The following is a 17425-nucleotide window of genomic DNA, read 5'->3' as shown; positions in this document are numbered from 1 at the left end:
ACTAAGTAAAGAAAAATGTGATGAATGTCGTGAAAGATACAAAGATGGACAAGGAATACGTGAATGTGAAAGTTGATATCAGCAAGCAAAAACTATCAGAAGCCCAAGCAATGGACAAGGATTTAGAGGATTAGGCAAAGAAAGAAAATAAACTACATGTACAATATTATAATTGCAACAAATATAATTGTTTTAGTTTAGTGTAGATTAATTTCTAAGTAGAGGAAGGAAAAAGTCATATCGCATCAACTGAAGAATAGAAAAATAAAAAGTTTCATGTATTACTCACTCATCTACAAAAAAATGGAGATTTCAACAAATATATTTAATATCTCCATAATTGTATCAATAATCATATATGTGACCGAAATGAGTTATTTGTGAAATTAAATAAATAAAAAATTATGATTGATTACTTTTTTTTTTTTGAGATAGCACGAAAAGTTGGGCAAAGGTAGGGATAGGCATAGGACTCGAACCCGACGCGGGTCGGGTTGGGTTTTTTTTAATAAAAGAATCGGATTCAGGTCGGGTCGGATTCAGGTTTAGGGTGAAAAAATACCCGATCCGACCCGAAAAAATTATAATTTTACCTTATATATTTAAGAATGATTATAATAATACGTTTCTATATATATATTTTTTCAATTAAATCAATGTTTTTATTGAATAAAAATAATATTTTTTTATTATTTCGGATCTGGTAGGATTGGATTCGAATTTTATCTCAAAAAATCGAATCGGGTTCGGGTCGGGTGGAGGGTATATATTTTTTGCGTCAGGTCAGGTCGCGTGAAGAATGTAAAATTTTCGAATCAGGTCGGGTTGGTCAAAACTCGACCCATGCCCATCCCTATGCAAGGGTGAAATTATGATTTCCTAAAAGATAAGGAGAAAAATACATTTGAGATATTTATTATTTATCAACTTTGAAAAGTAAAATCATCAACGTTGGTCGACTTCTTGAAAAATAGATATGAAGTATAGATGAAAAATTAATCACTTACGAGAAAATACATTTGGTCGATTGACAAAATATGATAATTGATTTTAAGCTCACTAAGAGCATTTATTTAGCATAAACATGTACTATAATATTTATTAATGATTTTAATAGAAAGAGATGAATATATTTCTCAAAGATAAAAATATAAGCATAAAATAAATCAAAATATTAAAAGAAATAACAAAAAAAGAAAAACAATTAATATTGATTGTAGACCGTCGGTTATTATTAATTATTATCTTTTTGTTTATTATGTTCTCTGCTTTCTTTTTTTACTTATATATATATATATAATTTTGAATAAAAGTATCTGTCATTATGACATGTTTTTTTTTATTTTTGTGGAATGCATTTTCTTTATTTTTGTGGCACAATTTTTATGGTTTTTAGTGCGTTTTTCGTATATATTTGTTGTCGTTTTGGTGCTAGCACAAAAACCCTTATGTTATTTTTTAATTGGTTTATCGGTCGTTACATATAGTCAAATCTCCTTTTTGGTAAAAGGTTGTTTGCCGATATATTAAAATTGTGTAGCGAAATAACTTACCAAATAGTTTGTCAATATATCAGAATTGTGTAGCGACACAATATGTCAGAATGTTTGGTTAGTTCACCACTCATTTACCACTTTGTAAAACTTCTTGTTTGACATAGACAAAAAATTTTTTATGAAAATTACTGGATTCTTTTGATGTCGGTCGCTATCCTTAAGGGAATGTTTATTTTTCTTCGTATCTTTAAGTTTAATATTTTTGTTTTTGTATGAGTTTTTTTTACTATTATCATAATTTTTTCTATAGCGTTGTAATTTAATTTCTTCAATTTTTATTAATAAAATCCAATTGTCATCGTTACAAAGATCAATATTTATAAATAAGAGGGGCATATATACATTAAATTTGTTCAAAGATTTAAAAAAAGATATAAAATTATTTATTAGTTGACAGTTAGATATTATCTAAACAAATGAAGTAATTGAAAGAAAATATTGCATCATTTTTTATAAGGTAAGAAGCGTGGTAAAAACTCAGCATCTTCTAAGAACCTTTTAAATATTTATTCAAAAATATTAAAACTGATATGACAATTAAATAATTTTAATATAATTACTCACCTTTTATTTCTCCAGGCAAATAAAAGAATAATAATTAAATAAATAGATGGCTTTTAACTGATGGTTCTAAATATCTGTTAACTGAATTCTATTCTTGATATGTTCTAAAAGTATAAGTTTATGCTCATCAGTTTGTGAAAAATCTTCTAAATTATGGTAAAGCAGATAATATATTTAACAAAGGAGGGGGTGGAAAAAAAAACCAAAGCTTGAAACAAGCCCAACAATAATTCTTTATATAGGTGGTGGTGTCTTTTCTTCTCCTAGTCTTCCTCTCTCCCTCTTTATTTTCTTCTCCATTTCATCATTTGGTAAAACATTTTCTCCTCTAATTTCCGTAGGGTTTTTGGTCGTTCTTGATGGATCCTTTTGGATTAAATAAATAGGAAGAGGAGGTGAATTCAAAAGGCTCTATTTCTGGTCTTTTTCAGGCTTGACCTTCATTCTTCAACTCATCTCTGAATAGTTTCCAAAATTTTTTTTTATACTTTTTGGAGGTAAACCCATGTTTTTTGTTTGATTGTTAATACATTTTCATTATGGGTTTACGAATTTGTATCTTTTGTTTAATTTTAAGATCCATTCCTTCTCGTGTTTCGTTGGTTTATGTTAAAAAAGTTTATTACTTTGCTTAATTCGATGGATTAACATATTATGTATCTGTTTAACCTGTTCATTGAACACTGGTTTTTTTTCCTTCTATTTTATTAGAATTTGTATTAGGAGTTATATTTAAGTTTTACATATTTGTATTATCTCTCGTGTAAGTATTATTTATTTATTTATTCATCTTTTTACATGCAACTAAATCGTTTAAGACATTTAATCAGGTGTCATGTGAGGAGTTGAACTGGAAAATATTTGTGCAAGATTGCCCTCTGGTTTAAGTTTCTAAAACATGTTTTGACTCTGCCAAAAGTTATTGCTCCATTATGATTACATTTGTGTTAAAAAGACACGCAAATGAATGATTTTGCTAATTTTTACACAATTGGATAGCATTTCTGTTATTTGTTCATCTTGTTTGGCAAGGACATATGATTTTTGTAGACACTAATTTCCGTCCATATTTTTTATTTTATACATATATACACATATATATTATATAGTTTGCAAATTGTTTTTGAAAATACATATATAATATATAGTTTAAAACATTTTTGAAAATATGTATATATAGTTTTTAAATATTTTTGAAAATTATATAATATATAGTTTTTGAAAACGTTTTTAAAATATATATAATATATACTTTTGAAAACGTTATGAAAACATTTATATAATATATAATTTTTAAAAACCATGTTGAAAATATATTTTTTGAAAATTATATAATATATAGTTTTTGAAAACGTTTTAAAATATATATAATATATACTTTTGAAAACGTTATGAAAACATTTATATAATATATAATTTTTAAAAACCATTTTGAAAATATATATAATATATAGTTTTTTAAAAAAAACATTTTAAAAATTTATATATTATATGTTTTTGAAAACGTTTATATATATATATTATTATTATTTATTTTTATTTTTAATTTATTTATTTTTTTTTTCATTTATTTTTGTGCAGGGTCCATGTCCAATAACAGTCCAAGTCTAGTCCACCGAACGGGCCTGACCCAGCCCGGATTCCACGCTAGGGTTTCCAATGTTTGTCATCAGCGCCGCAAGGAAGGGAGCGACACAGTCAGTGCCCAGCGCACTTCCCGGCCACCAACGGGACTGAACCATCCCGAGGCGGCCGGCGGGGAACAAGGGATCACAACAGCCCGTAACAAGAACCCTGAAAAATCCGGGATCGACCCCAAGATAGCCGGAAACAGCCCCCATCGGGACTGTATAAATACACAACAGTACCCACGACGAAGAGGAGGGATCATCGGAGAACCCAGAGCCGAGGGAGAACCCACGAGGCATCACAACCAAAAACTGAGAACACAGTGAAATAAGACCACCACGGTCGAACAAACCGAGCCATCACAAAGCCGTCAACAGAGAAAACAAATAGTAAGCCAAACACCACAAACAAGATAGCCAAACACACCAACAACCGAACAGAGAACCCAAAGAAAATCAATAAACAGTAAATCATTGAACACAACAAGCCAAAACCAAAAGCAGAGCAAAAGAAAAAACATCGGAGCACATATCAAAGAGGCCATCGGAAAAGCGAGAAGTCACCGGAAAGGTAAAACCCGAAAGGGTTTTCTTTAGATCTACTCCGACAAGGGGGTTGTTTGGGTATTTGAGTGTTGATTTTGGGTTCACGGGGACGTGAGGTTTATTTTGGTGGGGTTCGGGTTTTCATAGGCCGCCGGCAGTGGCGGCCGGCGCGGTGGCCTGAGTGGCGGAGGAGACACAAGGCGGCGGCCGGAAATCGCCTAGGGAGAGTTCTGGGAGAGTTGAGAGCTTTCTCTCGGCTGAGGGAGAAAGAATTTGAGAGTAAATGAAGATTATGAAACGAAATTCAGCTGGTTTGTATATATATATAGCAGGGACCATTATGCAAATAGAAGATTCTTTAATTCTCTCCGCAGTCCCTGGTAGTTTAAATCGCATTTCAATCTGGCCATCACTTGTAATTTCGTCTCTGGATTCTCAATTCATTCAAATTGGTCACCTTTTACATTTTTATATATTTTGTGAATTAACCCTCTAATTTTGTTTTTTACAGTTTGGTTTTAGTATCACTTTCAGCGCGCAAGGTCCAATTTAATTCATTCTGATCCTTTTATTTATTTACCTTATTTTGTTTTTCTAACATTTTCTAATTCCAAACTTTAACCTTTTTTATCTATTTTTATTATTTTATTTTATTATTGTTATTTCTTTCCCATATTACACTTTTCACTTTTTCCTCTTATTTTGTTTACTTTTAAACGTTAACGTTTTTAATATTCGTTCTAATTACTATTTTAATATTATTTTTATTTTCCCTATCTCGTTTTCTTCACCTTTTATCCTTTTATTCTTTTATTTATTTTGACTTTAGTATTTTTTAAAAAGAAATTCTTGCCATTTGATTTATATTTATTTATTTATTTATTTATTTTCCCTAATTCATTACTTATTTGTTATTTTTTTTCCCTAACATCTTCGACTCGTTGTTTTCAGAAATTCCAATTGATCAAAGGTAAGTGATTTGCATCGAGTTTTTAAATTTAAATTTAAATTTTAAATTTTCGCAACTAAGACAATCGACAAATTAATTGGTACCGAAAGGGCGGTTCAAGGGTGCTAACCCTTCCTTGACCGTAATCGACTCCCGAACCCGACACGTTTCTGGTATAACGCAGATCAGGTAAGATGGTGTCCGACCCACCTAAATTCATTTTAAAATGGTCGGTGGCGACTCTAACCCAATCAATCCACGTCGAAGACCAATTCCGGGGCCCAACCGAAAGACGGTTACGACAGCTTGGCGACTCTGCTGGGGACAGATAAGTGAGTCAGGCCAGAATTAATTTCTGGTTGTCTTTTTATGCGAAAATTGTAAATTTAAATTTAAATTTATTTATTCGGTTCCAATTATTTACCTTTGATTATTTTTCAAATAAATAGTTGTACTAACATTTTTTAATGATTTCAGATTTTTCAAAGTTTTCTCAGGCTCTATACCCGAGCTCCAAACCCGTTTTAAGTGGGGGCGAAAGCGACGCCTTCGTGTGAATTTATTCACCGTATGGGCCTAGCAAGTAACCTTCGGGATTCATATACCTTATGCCTTCGTGTGAATTTATTCTCCGTATGGGCATAAGGGAATGTTTCCCCTCGAGTTTAACTTAGTCCACATAAGCTTGTAATGGGCTTAGGACTAAGGGTCTGGTAAGCCCAAGGGGGCACCGGCAAGAAGAACTCGAGTACCGTTTTTTAGAACCTAAACCGGGAGAGTACAGGGAACTAGAGCCCACCCCAAAACCTCATTCCAAACCCTAGGCTGGTTTTATTTCCTGCTTTATTTTCTGTTCAAAAGCATGCGAACTAGACAAATATGCGGTTAGGATTTGTTTGAAATTAGCATGCGGGATAGAGATCATGTCCGGGCAGGAATTAAAGCATGTGGGGTAGATATCATGTGGGGTAGGATTTTTTCATTTTTATTATTGTTTTGATTTACCTCACTAACCCTTTTACTTTTTGTTCTCTTTTATTTTTTGTTCATCGTTTGCATCATTTAAAACGATGTGTTGATCCACTAAAAATGTGTTTGTTAAACATGAATAATCTGCATTAATGGACGAATGGGTTATAATACAAAGAGATAAAAAGCTCAGAAGTCCAACCGTGATCAAAGAATACTCAAAGGCAAAGTTGCAGGGGCAATACGAGGAAAAGGTCACTGACTCGGTCGCTCCTTTCGAAAATACAAGAACAAGATAGTGAAACACTAGCTGAGCTAGATGCCATTACTGACGAATTCAAGAAGCAAGCTTTGGATAGTTTCTCTCGATGGAGGGCTCCAATGACACTTTCGTTAGAAACAAGCTCGGTAGAAAGTGAAAGTCGAAGATGCAGTCCTTCGAGATCTTTTTGGGGCAAGCATCTCATTATTTGCACATTTTAGCCAAAGGAGCCGGAATGGTTCGACAGGATATTCAACTAGTGAAAAAGACGAATCAACTTGTCAGAAGCTGTACAGGATTCGTACCATCAAAAAAGAGTTTTTTGTCTCTTCAGACGTAACACTGTTGTCACCAATAAGGGTTATTCAGAATAAGAGGCACATTTTTTTGGATCAATGCCTCGAACATTTCATGCATCATATATTTAGACATTTTACATTTTTTTTTATTTTCTTTGCATTTTATTATTTTCTCTTCATTCACATTAACTAACATAAACATGTCTCATCAAAGGGAGCAAATACTGGATACACCGCCTCAAGTATTGGACACACCCCATCCACATAACACTCGTTTAAAAAAGAAGAGGATGGAAGCCAGAATTACACAAATCGAGGAGAATATGGTAAAACTACAAAAAGAGCTAGAAGACAAGATAAACCAGAACAGTCGAAATACTCTAGAAACAATCACAAAGAACCAAGAGTCCTTGGTTGATCAGATCGTTGCCAAGTTAATTGGCCTACAACAGACCAGTGTGCCTGGGGCAGGTTCATCGGAAGGGGTAACTATACAACCTACCCCACAAGTGGTCATCTCACCTGAAATCTTACCAGAACTTCGGGGGGACTCATCGGCGGCAAAAGCAAAGCCCTCGTCCTCTGTATTTAACCTTAAGAACAATCCGGGTTATTACCATGTACCGGATTTGGATGAAGAGGACAAAGCGAAGAAGATGGAGGAAAAAATCAAACAATTGGAAGACCAAATGAATATAGTCAAAGGAGACCGTGACTACCATGAAATCGATGCAACGGAACTTAGTCTAGTCCCGGACTTGGTTCTTCCCCCGAAATTTAAGTCCCCAGAGTTCGAGAAGTTTGACGGGAACAGTTGCCCATCCGCTCACATCACCATGTTCTGCCGAAAGATGACAGGATATGGAGGAAATGACTAACTCCTGATCCACTGTTTTCAGGATAGTCTGTCGGGCTCAGCCATTCGGTGGTACAACCAGCTCAGCCGATCAAACATCAAGACCTGGAAGGACCTGGCCAAGTCATTTCTGGAACAATACAAGCATAACAATGATATAAGGCCAGATCGAGTTATGCTACAAAACATGGAAAAGAAGCATAACGAGAGTTTCAGGCAGTACGCACAAAAATGGAGGGACTTGGCTGTGCAAGTTCATCCACCGTTAGATGAAAAGGAAACTCGGAAACTTTTCGTACAGACTCTGAAGGCTCCATACTTCGGGTATCTGGTGGCGATCACATCAGGAAGCTTTTCAGACTTGGTTATGGCCGGAGAAATGATTGAGTCGGCCATAAAGCAAGGCAAGATTAAGGATGGGGAAGCCAGTAAGAAGCCTCCTATGAGGGAGAGGGATGGAGAGGTTAATAACATCAAACACTCCAGCAAAGGTGTTACAATCTCCAGCCCAAAATCAACTGCAGCTGTACCATTAGGTACTTCTAAACAAGATTCCAGGAGGGAAAGGGAACATTTCGACCCAATTCCCATGACCTACAAAGAGCTTTACCAGCAACTTCTTGACACCCACGTGGTGTCACCATATCCAGTAGAACCCATGAAGCCCCCATACCCCAAGTGGTATGATGAGAATGCGTATTGTGAATATCACGGCGGAGTCCCAGGGCACACAATTGAGAACTGTTACGCATTCAAGAGGGTTGTACAAAGATGCGTAACCAGAACTGGATCGACTTCAACAACTTGGGCATCCAAGTGAGGAATATCATTTCATCATTTGAGGCATTCTGTTTGACTTTGTTTTTCTTCCATTTTTTCTCAAGTTTTTGTAAAGACATTTTAATCAAATTTATGTTACTTTAAAGGTTGTAAGCAATGAATCACATTTGCAAACTCGCAAATTCTTTGAATATCATCTGAATTAAGAAACTCTGTTAATGGTTCAAAGTTACGGATCTTTGACAAAGTAACATGATTTTAAAAAAAAAAAGGACTTTGACCTTATCCAGAATATACCCTCAAACACCATACCCTGCTCTTGTAATTAACCAATATACCCTTTTCCTTTCATAAGGTGCAGACAACATGGGGCATCATTTGCATATGACAATTACTATGTTTTTTATTTAAGACGTTCAATGACGATAATGATCTTTACAAATGAAAGAGTCGAGTATGTGAATCTAGTTTAGGTCAGCTGCTTGAAAATTAAACTCTAAAGATGAAATTGTTGACTTTCATCAAATACCTAGGCTATAACAGGTTCTTCTTAACAATCTTAAGAAATTAAATCCGTAAAAAACTGAGCTATTCCGCTAAGGCAATTGGTTATAGAGGAAACTTGAAAGCCCTGGCCTTATGAGTAGATTACGTTCAAACCATGACATTGCTCGGACACTTGGCAATTCGGTGTTTGCTCCACTGCTCTTGTCAGGTTGAAAACTCTGTGATGAGATGAACCCTTCAGTTGACTTGATAAGAGTGATTATAATGTTAAGTTGTCCCTCTAAGGCAATTGGTTAAATGCCCCGGCTTTATGGATTCAGCTAGCCAGATAATGACAAATTAAATCAAATTTATCTAAGAAATTTTCGGTAAAATGGACTAAGGGAGTTAAGGAACACCTGTTATAGTCAACTACACACGAGCACTCAAGAATTTCATTTTCAGACCGATATTTTTTGCACTGCCTTTGTTGGAAGAGCCTACAAAACTTGAACAAATGAAAGATTTCAGAGGACTGAGATAAAAGGTCTAGTAATTAATCATGCTAGTTGCGTCATTTTTTCCGCACCCAATTAAAGTGCCAAAGCATGTTGCGATATTTAAAAAAAAATGACATTTTTACCAAAAAAACCTTAGAAAGGAGGCCAACCTAAAGCCGACTCGTCCCTTTGAACGTTTGTCAAAGATTTGTAACTCTGCAAGCATTAAAAGAGCTCTTGATTCCTTTGATATTTTTTGAAATCACATTTACAATTTGATTCAATTGCGAACAATACGTTACAACATTTTTATCATTTCTCTCTCCTGAATCAGGAAAAAGGAAAAAAACGTTTTCAAACAGAACAATCTCAGATATGAAATGTCTGTAAAGCCCAAGCTCGAGAAGCAAATGGGGCACGATCGATTCCATGAACCAGATTGGCAGGCAAAGCACGAGACTCCGTCCAAGAAATAACACATAATTTATTCATGTTGCATGCATCTTAGACATACTTAGGTGCATCACATTCATCATATTAGCGTACATAATTTTGCAGCTTTCAGAGGCAAGCTTCGATTTCAAGATGAAGATTACTCGACTTGCAAGCACCTTTAAAGAATGATGGTGTAACTCAGCAGCAAGAAGCTACACCTCAACCGACTTTACATAACTACAGATCTCAGAACCAACTTCAGATGGGTTCGAGAACCACTTCAGATCAAATCTAGTTCGGTTCAAACCAACCAGGAGCAACATGTTTTCAGTTAACACTTTCAAGCCAGATTTCAATTCCACAACGGAAGATATCCGGCTGTCAGAATTTATCAGTAGGTTTTCCCAGACCAGCTTAGGGGAACCACCGGAAGAATCATGACCGTTTTCGACCCGTAAAGGGAAGCCATTTTTTAAACAAACTATTTGCAGCTTAGCTCAAGGCCAGAAGGGCTACCTGCCACCAAGACCTTCGAGTTCGACTACGCTCAGCTCCAAGGCACATCATTTGCAGAATAGCTTAAGTCGAGAAGGGCTATCTGCCAAAGACCCTTAAGTTCGATTACACTCAGCTTCGAGGGCACATCATTTACAGCATAACTCAAGGCTAGAAGGGTTATCTGTGACCAAAAGACCTTCGAGTTCGACTACGCTCAGCTCCAAGGCACATCATTTGCAGCATAGCTCAAGGCTAGAAGGGCTATCTGCCAAAGACCCTTAAGTTCGATTACACTCAGCTTCAAGGGCATAACATTTACAGTATAACTCAAGGCTAGAAGGGTTATCTGTTAGCAAAGACCTTTGAGTTCGACTACGCTCAGCTCCTAGGCACATCATTTGCAGAATAGCTTAAGTCGAGAAGGGCTATCTGCCAAAGACCCCCGAGTTCGATTACACTCAGCTTCGAGGGCACATCATTTGCAGCATAGCTCAAGGCTAGAAGGGCTATCTGCCAAAGACCCCCGAGTTCGATTACACTCAGCTTCGAGGGCACATCATTTACAGCATAACTCAAGGCTAGAAGGGTTATCTGTGACCAAAAGACCTTCGAGTTCGACTCCGCTCAGCTCCAAGGCACATCATTTGCAGCATAGCTTAAGTCGAGAAGGGCTATCTGCTAAAGACCTCCGAGTTCGATTATATTCAACTTAGAGGCAAATCAAGCTTACATAATAGCTCAATGCAAGAAGGGCTATCTGTCAATAAAACTGTCGAGTTCGATTCTAATCAGAAGCACACTCCTGTCCGACTGTAATCGAGATTTTCAAGTCCAGAAGAAGACCTGGGTTAACTGTGCCTCAGTGATAAAAAATCGTTTTCCAGCAACATAGCTTAAGTCGAAAAAAGCTATTTGTCAACAAAGACTTTTCGAGTTCGATTTTATTCAGCTCGAGGGCTTGTCAAACCAGATGGTGAAGTCAAAGAAATATTTTCCAGCCGAATTTTTAACCAAGGTCCTTAAACTGAGGAAAAGACCGAGGTTGACTACAATTGGGCAACAAGAAGTCGCATTCCGATTCAATTCCATATCATGTCAAGATTGACTTGACTTCACGACGGAGGGGTCATCCGCAACTCAATCCGACAGGGGGTTTTTCTTCAACCCCACTGAACGAAAATTTGTGTCTTTTTATCTTTGTCCTATTTTTCGTTCCACGAAAAAGGACAAAGAGGGGCAGCTGTAGACACTAATTTCCGTCCATATTTTTTATTTTATACATATATACACATATATATTATACAGTTTGCAAATTGTTTTTGAAAATACATATATAATATATAGTTTAAAACATTTTTGAAAATATGTATATTATATAGTTTTTAAAATATTTTTGAAAATTATATAATATAGTTTTTGAAAACGTTTTTAAAATATATATAATATATACTTTTGAAAACGTATGAAAACATTTATATATATATAATTTTAAAAACCATGTTGAAAATATATTTTTTGAAAATTATATAATATATAGTTTTTGAAAACGTTTTAAAATATATATAATATATACTTTTGAAAACGTTATGAAAACATTTATATAATATATAATTTTTAAAAACCATTTTGAAAATATATATAATATATATTTTTTAAAAAAAAACATTTTAAAAATTTATATATTATATGTTTTTGAAAACGTTTATATATATATATTATTATTATTTATTTTTATTTTTAATTTATTTATTTTTTTTTCATTTATTTTTGTGCAGGGTCCATGTCCAATAACAGTCCAAGTCTAGTCCACCGAACGGGCCTGACCCAGCCCGGATTCCACGCTAGGGTTTCCAATGTTTGTCATCAGCGCCGCAAGGAAGGGAGCGACACAGTCAGTGCCCAGCGCACTTCCCGGCCACCAACGGGACTGAACCATCCCGAGGCGGCCGGCGGGGAACAAGGGATCACAACAGCCCGTAACAAGAACCCCGGAAAATCCGGGATCGACCCCAAGATAGCCGGAAACAGCCCCCATCGGGACTGTATAAATACACAACAGTACCCACGACGAAGAGGAGGGATCATCGGAGAACCCAGAGCCGAGGGAGAACCCACGAGGCATCACAACCAAAAACTGAGAACACAGTGAAATAAGACCACCACGGTCGAACAAACCGAGCCATCACAAAGCCGTCAACAGAGAAAACAAATAGTAAGCCAAACACCACAAACAAGATAGCCAAACACACCAACAACCGAACAGAGAACCCAAAGAAAATCAATAAACAGTAAATCATTGAACACAACAAGCCAAAACCAAAAGCAGAGCAAAGAAAAAACATCGGAGCACATATCAAAGAGGCCATCGAAAAGCGAGAAGTCACCGGAAAGGTAAAACCCGAAAGGGTTTTCTTTAGATCTACTCCGACAAGGGGGTTGTTTGGGTATTTGAGTGTTGATTTTGGGTTCACGGGGACGTGAGGTTTATTTTGGTGGGGTTCGGGTTTTCATAGGCCGCCGGCAGTGGCGGCCGGCGCGGTGGCCTGAGTGGCGGAGGAGACACAAGGCGGCGGCCGGAAATCGCCTAGGGAGAGTTCTGGGAGAGTTGAGAGCTTTCTCTCGGCTGAGGGAGAAAATTTGAGAGTAAATGAAGATTATGAAACGAAATTCAGCTGGTTTGTATATATATAGCAGGGACCATTTGCAAATAGAAGATTCTTTAATTCTCTCCGCAGTCCCTGGTAGTTTAAATCGCATTTCAATCTGGCCATCACTTGTAATTTCGTCTCTGGATTCTCAATTCATTCAAATTGGTCACCTTTTACATTTTTATATATTTTGTGAATTAACCCTCTAATTTTGTTTTTTACAGTTTGGTTTTAGTATCACTTTCAGCGCACAAGGTCCAATTTAATTCATTCTGATCCTTTTATTTATTTACCTTATTTTGTTTTTCTAACATTTTCTAATTCCAAACTTTAACCTTTTTTATCTATTTTTATTATTTTATTTTATTATTGTTATTTCTTTCCCATATTACACTTTTCACTTTTTCCTCTTATTTTGTTTACTTTTAAACGTTAACATTTTTAATATTCGTTCTAATTACTATTTTAATATTATTTTTATTTTCCCTATCTCGTTTTCTTCACCTTTTATCCTTTTATTCTTTTATTTATTTTGACTTTAGTATTTTTTAAAAAGAAATTCTTGCCATTTGATTTATATTCATTTATTTATTTATTTATTTTCCCTAATTCATTACTTATTTGTTATTTTTTTTCCCTAACATCTTCGACTCGTTGTTTTCAGAAATTCCAATTGATCAAAGGTAAGTGATTTGCATCGAGTTTTTAAATTTAAATTTAAATTTTCGCAACTAAGACAATCGACAAATTAATTGGTACCGAAAGGGCGGTTCAAGGGTGCTAACCCTTCCTTGACCGTAATCGACTCCCGAACCCGACACGTTTCTGGTATAACGCAGATCAGGTAAGATGGTGTCCGACCCACCTAAATTCATTTTAAAATGGTCGGTGGCGACTCTAACCCAATCAATCCACGTCGAAGCCCAATTCCGGGGCCGAACCGAAAGACGGTTCCGACAATTTTAATGACTGCATATGAATATTGTTTAGCTATGTATTTATGAATTTATTTATACATGCATTGCATTTTATCTATATTTTTAATTTTCTGACTGCCGGAGGTTACTCTCAACCTGGCGTTGGGCAGCCTACTACCTACCTCCCCTTACCCCATACATATGGGAATTGGATTTTGTTGTTGTTGTTGTTGTTGTTTGGCAAGGACAAAGAAAGGCTTTTTAATCAGCAAGGAAAAAAAAGTCGTTCAATAATGTTTGGGAAAAATAATTTTTAGCTGGTCCAAATGTTTGAATTATGGTCCAAAGAGTCATTTTCTTTTCTCTGCTGAAGGTATAAGAACTTTTATATCTATTTATGTTTGGCCAAATTTGTATAACATCATAGTAGTAGCATAATTGATAACTTTTGGGAGTGAGGTTTGGTTATGGTTTTTTGTATGTTTAGTTGCAGTCATGAAGCTAAACAAATAAAAAAAGGGTTTATGTATTATTGGGATAAAATCGAGTTTTATGATGCTGGTTATGAATTGAAATTTATGAGGTTTTTACATGTGAAGGTTCTGGGGATGGAGGATATACAGAAACTGGACAATCATTTAACATCAGCTGCAGCTTTTGTCGAAGGGGGAATTCAGGACGCCAATGATGATTCTTGTAGCATATGCCTCGAGGAGTTTTCTTCAAGTGATCCTTCAACGGTAATACCTAAAGAACAAATTCATTTTTGTTAACCCTTTCTTGGTAATGGGGATTTTATGTGCTATTTTCTTTAATCTTAAAGTTTTATGTGAATGCCTCGTTGTGAAGTCTTTGCTACCTTTGCTTGCAGGTGACTAGTTGTAAGCATGAGTTTCACCTCCAATGCATTCTGGAATGGTACAAATCTTGTAAATCTGAAAAAAATTATCTTCTTCTATCTATTCTAATTTACTGTTTGATGAATTGCAATGACAATATCGATTCCATGCACGGTAGTACGAGCGATAGTAGTCACAATGTGATGTGGAAAAAAGTGGCCTCTAAAAAGGCTATATGACCAATTGACCATTTGATGCATTTGTTCTAGATATGACTATACGATGTATGTCATTCCTTGTTCCATGTTTCATATACTATTTTGAGATCGATATCTTGTCCTTTGATAACGATAATATTGGTTAAATTTTTTTTTGTTATGAGCTGTTATTTGTTAAGTTGCTATTTTCTTCTATTTATTTATTCATTTATGCACTAAATTTTGCTCCCTTCTCCTTGATTTTTCTTCATAAAAATTGTAACCTGAATCTAAGTGATGAAGATGTCTTAGTTTCGTGTTTGATCTGAATCTTGTTCAACTTCAAGCACTTAATATTAGACATTGCTTTGATTATCCAATACACACACACACATATCTGGCATTGCTTTGAATTCTTGGATTTAATTGGAGAGGGTTGAAGAGTTTGAATATTTCTTGTAAAACAACCACTGGAATGTCAAATTACAACCTCATGTTTCTAACAAACCGAGTACCAATGTAGTGGATACCATTTTTCTGGGGAACAAAGAAATTGATACAAAATTTGAGCTTTAGAACTTTCGTTTCCTAGTTAATTCACCTTTTTTTAATTGTTTTTTACTAAGCTGTGTAAACAATTTGCTAATATAATTTGGAGTGGGGACAGTATCTTGATACGCAAGTTTAACCGTAATTTTATTTCGGAATTATACACAGTTGAAAATGAACTGATCCCCAAATTAAGGTTGAATTTAACACAAGTTCTTATTTGTAGGTGCCAGAGAAGCTCACAATGGCCCATGTGCTGGCAAGCCATTAGCTTGAAGGACTCTGCAAGGTTTTACATTGATTAAAGCTCTTTTTTAATTCTTCTTTTGAAAATTTTCTTATCGTTAAATCTACGGATTAAGCTAATAATGTATAAATGGTTACAGTCAAGAATTGGTTCAAGCTGTAGAAAGGGAAAGGACCGTTAGTGTTACTGTACCAAGAAATACCACCATATTTCGCCGTCCTGCTCTTGGTGATTTTGAATTGCAACATGTATACTGCCTCGAAGTGCCTATAAGAATAATTTTTTTACGATTATTTGGATATAGATGTGCTATGGAATCCATCCATTTAATACAACTTACGCAATTTTTGCATTGTAATGCAGTTGCCAGTTGGTGTAAATGATCCTGAGCTCGAAGAGCGGATAATTCAGCACTTGGCTGCTGCAATGGGAAGGAGCCACCACTGGTATGAGAGAGGTCCAGAGAAGATAATCTTCTAATGGTCATCCACACTACTTGGTCCAGAATACGTCGGCCTCGGGAACTGCTATCAGTCCAGTGAATAGATAGACGAGGAATTTCCTTTAATAATCGGTATTTATGACTTCTTTTTTCAAACATTTGAATATTGCATGGTATATCTCTCTAGTACTTATCTTTTGTTTGCAGAAGCGCTTCTAGTCATTTTGTACTATTGCATGTCTTATCTAGTTGATTATTTGTCTTTGTTTATAGAAGCACTTCTGGTGATTCCTCATTGACTAATCAAGCGGAAGCAGGACCATCAGAGTTTCAGTCATTTTCGGAGTCTCTGAAATCGAGACTTGATGCAGTGTCCTTGAGGTATGGTCGAAAATCTTCAGGTACATGAAAATAGATAATCCATATTTTTCCTTGTTTGTGTTTTATTTATTGTTAGAACCTTTTGAATTAAAGATACAAGGAGTCAATTTCAAAGAGTACAAGAAGCTGGAAGGAGAGATTGTTCTCTCGCAACTCTTCTATGTCTGATATCGGGAACGAAGTTCGTCGAGAAGTGAGTGCAGGAATTGCTAGTGTTTCTCGTGTGATGTAAAGACTTGAAATCAATGGAAATAACAGAGAAAACCAAGTTTCCGTGTCACATCATTCGGTTGAATCTCCTGTTACAGAGCAAGGCAACCAGCATAATACAGGGAGGAATAGGGATAACCCTTTAACCATTGTTCCTTCACGACCTCCACATGCCACTAGTTCTCTTTCTACTTAACATACGAAGAGTTATTTCTGGAAATTCACTCTATCCTCAGCTTTTCATCTCTGCGGGTGAGTTTTTCAGGTTAATCTGCATTTGTCGTTTACTCTTTATATCAAACTTGCCTCTGCCCTCCCTCTTTCTATCCGGTGGCCGCCCGTTTTAATCCTGTAAATGATTCTTCCACCTGAATCGGTGTGTTTTGAAGAATTTTCATCATTGACCAGCAACCTTATTATTAGTGGTCACAGCCATGTTTGTTTATTAGCTTCAATCGTCTTGGTTTTCGATTCCGGAGATGATATGCTGAGAAAAGATGGTTTGCATTTCCAGGCCAGGTGATTAGCAATTTTTTTTCTTCAAATTTGCAGAGGTTCATGGTGGTTGTGGCCTGAATCTCAATAAATAAAAGCGGGTGCATGAGGAGGAACATTTCCATCTGGTTTTATGTATAGCCTGATTTAGTGCAATATCTGTATTTTCCAA

At 35.7% G+C, this 17425-nt stretch overlaps 1 pseudogene; it reads left to right on the top strand.

Moving 5' to 3' along the window:
* Positions 1–2956: 2956 nt before the first annotated feature.
* Positions 2957–17001, top strand: LOC120181096 (annotated as a pseudogene).
* The last annotated feature ends 424 nt before the right edge of the window (positions 17002–17425 follow it).

The sequence above is a fragment of the Hibiscus syriacus genome, unplaced genomic scaffold, assembly GCF_006381635.1.
Source record: "Hibiscus syriacus cultivar Baekdansim isolate YM2019G1 unplaced genomic scaffold, ASM638163v2 tig00112508_pilon, whole genome shotgun sequence".
In the NCBI taxonomy this organism is placed as follows: domain Eukaryota; kingdom Viridiplantae; phylum Streptophyta; class Magnoliopsida; order Malvales; family Malvaceae; genus Hibiscus; species Hibiscus syriacus.
The sequence above is the reverse complement of the archived record's forward strand: the minus strand, read 5'-3'. Positions and strand labels throughout refer to the sequence as shown.